Source organism: Salvelinus sp. IW2-2015, unplaced genomic scaffold (assembly GCF_002910315.2).
Source record: "Salvelinus sp. IW2-2015 unplaced genomic scaffold, ASM291031v2 Un_scaffold2318, whole genome shotgun sequence".
In the NCBI taxonomy this organism is placed as follows: domain Eukaryota; kingdom Metazoa; phylum Chordata; class Actinopteri; order Salmoniformes; family Salmonidae; genus Salvelinus; species Salvelinus sp. IW2-2015.
This window is the reverse complement of record NW_019943644.1, coordinates 33,728-38,360: the sequence shown is the minus strand read 5'-3', so window position 1 is coordinate 38,360 and position 4,633 is coordinate 33,728. Positions and strand designations below refer to the sequence as shown.

Sequence of the window (4,633 nt, the reverse complement as noted above, 5' to 3'; positions counted from 1 at the left end):
GAAGGTCCACCACTGGAGTCCATAGGGGAGGAAGAGGCCTACCCTGGATCCTGACAGACAGACCATGACAGACAGAACAGACAGACAGACAACAGACAGACAGACAGACAGCCAGACAGTACAGACAGACCAGACAGACAGACAGACAGACAGACAGACAAGACAGACAGACAAGCAGAACAAGACAGACAGACAGACAGACAGACAGACAGACAGCACAGACAGACAGACAGACAGACAGAACAACACCAGACAGACAGAAAACACTTTAAGGTGAGGGAGCACATTTTTTATGAGATGGCCTTATTTTTCTACGCAGTTTGGATGACTGTATTCATATTCCATTCACCAGCTCAATGTAACATGGATATTTTAACTACTACACATGTCATGATACTCTAATGTTCCATATCCATCATGAGGTTGTTACAACTGCTATGAATGGAAGGTTACAGGTAGGTGCAGGGTCCAGAGAAACATTGAGTAATCAAGGTGACAGACAGTGACACATTCAGTACTGCCTTGACACTCTGGCTGCAATCTAGCTGATAAGGAGTAATCATTAGTCCAACAGTTCCAAACAAGAGTTTCTCTTGGACAATTCAGGTATGTTATCCCCATTCATCTCGTTTGCTTTCATTTAAAAAACATTTCAACAGAATCGGTTGAATGAATACACCTCTGATCACATTCAAACACAGTTCACTTTCAAAGCGACACATACAAACAGCATGATCACATTGCCCATTGTAGGATTCCTTCTACATGCTCTGCATTATACTCCTCTACATTTCCCTTCACTTGTGGACTTCAGTGCACAACACATCAGCTGTCTGTGAGCAGGAGAAAAAACCTTTCCAAGCCAACCTTCATATCATGATGCTAACGCTACACACAGCTACATCATTGTTACCATATTAGCTAACGTATTGTCAACATAGCTACTAGAACTAATGCGTTAGTAAACACGCTACAATCATGCAGTACAGTTGTACAGTCAGCAAGCAGTTTGCAGTTTACACTGGTGGCCACGGGAAATAAATCCTCCCCTCAGGACTCCAGTGGTGGACCTCTCCTCCCCACAGGATTCCAGTGGTGGACCTCTCCTCAGGACTCCAGTGGTGGACCTCTCCTCCCCTCAGGACTCCAGTGGTGGACCTCTCCTCCCCTCAGGACTCCAGTGGTAGGCCTCTCCTCCCCTCGGCACTCCAGTGGTGAACCTCTCCTCCTCTATGGACTCCAGTGGTGGACATCTCCTCCCCTCTGGACTCATGTGGGTGAGTATGTTTAATTCTGGTTATTCCACAGTATACATTCCTACAGTTTTAGGTTCTATAGGCTGTCCTATATTCCTTGTATTTTGACTGTGGTCAACTTCCTCCCTTCCTCTCCTACATTCTGTACTGTAGATGAGGGGAGATAGAGAGAATCAGAGTTCTACATTCTAATTCGAGGTTATGTACTGTAGGTGTGGGGAGAGAGAGTTTCAGAGTTCTACAAGAGAAATGATGTGCCTTTGTCAACTTCAAGAATCCCAACATGGCTCGCACCTGAAAGAGGCTCCATCTGAGTGGTGGGATGAAACATAATGCTGTCTGTCATATGCATTTAACTATGTGAGATGTGTTTTCAATTTTTTGGCTTAAACTTGAGGAGTTTGTACTTTTGTGATGCTGCTATTGGTTCAATTGTACTTTTGGACTATGCCATTGGTTCCAATGTAATTTGGGACTATGCCATTGGTTCCATTGTACATGTGGGACTATACTATTGGTTCCATTGTACGCTTAGGACTATGCTATTGGTTATATTGTACTTTTGGGACAATGTTATTGGTTCCATTGCACTTTTAGGATCATCTTTATTTAATCTTTATTTAACCAGGCAAGTCAATTAAGAACAAATTCTTATTTACAATGGTGCCCTGGCAAGATGCAAAAGGTCTCCTGTGGGAACAGGGGCTTAATAAAAAAGGCAAATCAAACTAGTGACATGGACTGATAACTAGAAACAGCTACATGTCTCAATAACCTGTTCATCTATTTAACCTTTGAACTCCTCCAATGGAGGACATTNCAAACTAGTGACATGGACTGATAACTAGAAACAGCTACATGTCTCAATAACCTGTTCATCTATTTAACCTTTGAACTCCTCCAATGGAGGACATTCCAAGATCAAGGGGCTGAATAATGAAATGACTTTTTTCCATGTTTGGTTCTAATTTTCGGTAGTGTTAGCATAAAAACAAGATTGAGATGTGAGTTTGTATGTGTTCTCATTTCCTGCTAGAAGAGAGGATATATAACATGTCAGTTTTCCTTATTAAATGGTCTTCTGAATAAGAATGTACCAGGGTTTGAGCCTGCGTGTTGCTACTGATGTCCACCTGACAGCACTGTAGAGATCACAATGGTGAGTTAGACGTCTCTGCATGATACACAGAGTCAAGAGCCTTCAGTGMAGAGCTTGAGTCTTGCACATAAATAGTATCATCATTATCCAACACAGAGAGAAAAGTACAACGATTCAACTCCTTTTTGTCGGGAAATGAAAAACAAGCCGGTAATAAAACCCAATATAATGTTATTGGTTTCATTGTACTTTTGGGACTATGCTATTGATTAAATTGTATGTATTTGGACTGTGCCTGCAGTTTGTCCTCCTGTCCAGGGGGTGGAGCTGGAGAGAACCAGGCTGATGATCAGGTACCCAGACAGCTAGATAGAGAACCACTACCTCTGCCCAGAGGACCAACCCTATAGGCCTCAACACCTCCTCAGCCTCCCAGTACGCCTCCACAGGGTAAGGACATCCATCTGTCATTCAAAACATCATTATGAGTTATTCTAAAGTGTTATCAATCAACTCATATAAACTTTTGAAATGTACAAAATGATGGAAAGAGGAAGCAGGAGCACAGGTGCAAGTGTTTGTGTTTTCATACTGTTTGTCTCTCCCAGGACCAGGAGGATGGCTCCCATCAATGGTGATGAGTGTTTCTTCTGGTGGACCACCGGCTGTTTCTATGGTGACAAGTGTCGCTTCAACCACAAGCCTAATCAGAGAGGAAGAGACAGGAAACCATGTCAACCCTGTCCACCCCGCAGTGACTGGATAGTAGAGAGGGAGGAGAATGATGAAGATTAAGGAAGAGGATGAGGGACTGTGTCCCTACTTTAAAAGGGAACAGGATGCTTGGGGGGGGTGTCACCCCGTTTGTAGTCCTCTGGCACAGACCACAGATCCCAGACAGAACACTGGACATATATAATGAGTGTGTGAAGTGTCAATCAAAGTGAAGAGGAGTGCACCTCTGATTTCCTTCCCTCTCTCCCTCAGCCTGAGCTGTGAAACATGGAAATTACATCATCATTAGAACCTTGAAGGGATCTTTGCCCAGTGAACCTCCTGTGTGATGACCATGTTGTAGACACTAAGGGGGCTGACATCTGTTGTTATCATGTGTTTTACTGTGTGTGTATGTATGTATGTATGGTCATGTGACTGGACATGTGACCTGAATGTGTGACCCCTTGTGATGTCGCTGTGAGACTCACTGGCAGCCTGATGCCGTAGGGTGCCTAGTAATTTCCCCAACAGGGGATAAATAAATGCTATTTTTGAATTGAATTACAGTTGAATATGGGGCATGTTCCAGGCAGATTTTATTGCAGTCACCTGCCTGCTCTCACAAACATTAGTCATTCTCCTTTTTTACCTAAATGGGTACTATAATTCAAAATAAAATAGCTAGATGATCCATGGTATGACCACCTTAAAACAATTCCACATGTCAGCTAGTAGAACCCCCCCAAACGGCTCAGACTTTTAGATGTTCAGAAACCCAGTGTCAGAGGGAGCAATGTCCAGCACCTAAACACACAAATCAAATCGTATTAGTCACATGCTCCAAGTATAACATGCGTAGACCTTACTGTAAAATGGTTAATGACAAGCCCTTAACTAACAATGCAGTTGTTTTTATGTAAGAAAATAATGAAAACAATTATTATAAAAATGCTACAAAAAAGATCACAATAAAATAACAATAACGAAGCAGCAATAAACAATTACATGAAAGATTATTCATTGTCATTTTCAACAAAAAAACACCACTCAGACACTACAGGACACAATAATCCCAGACAGACAGACAGACTTAGTTATATGCATGTCAGGGTTCACTTTGGGTCCGTTGTTCTGAAGATCAGTGAGCTGAACACATCTCTTTCAAACAAGAACACACTGGAAACTCAGAGCAGCTTGCCTTGGCCTTGGRATAATGACAGCTCACTGTTGTCTGTTGTTTCTAGCTAGCTAATGTTGATAGCTAAATGTTAGCTAACTAGCTAGCTCACAACCTAACTATGGGGTTTTGCTGTAATTCAGCAGCAACACATCATAAAAACAAAAAAAGAAGAGAAGATCTGGTTGTATTCTATTACATTTTTGACATGTTCTTCCTTCTATTCTTGTAGATCTCATCGACTAATAGGAACATATGAATCCTGGAAGCTGCGATTAATGTTGAGATTGTCAGTAGGGAGAGCTTATCTTAGACACTGGAACAAAGATCTCCCATGTCATTTGGGTTCTGGAACTTTCACGTCCAGCTTGATGCAAGAGTGAA

General features: G+C 42.2%; 1 protein-coding gene and 1 long non-coding RNA gene across 4 annotated transcripts in view; both read left to right on the top strand.

The window, feature by feature from the left end:
* The window catches only part of LOC112073606 (cell adhesion molecule CEACAM6-like), a 53,948-nt gene that overhangs the window by 27,636 nt on the left and 21,679 nt on the right, over positions 1–4,633 (top strand). The gene's annotated exons all lie outside the window — the stretch shown is intronic.
* Positions 1,050–4,401, top strand: LOC112073608 (uncharacterized). Its single transcript, XR_002894577.2, has 4 exons — positions 1,050–1,277; positions 1,469–1,616; positions 2,657–2,805; positions 2,964–4,401. It is a non-coding gene; the product is annotated as an uncharacterized lncRNA (long non-coding RNA).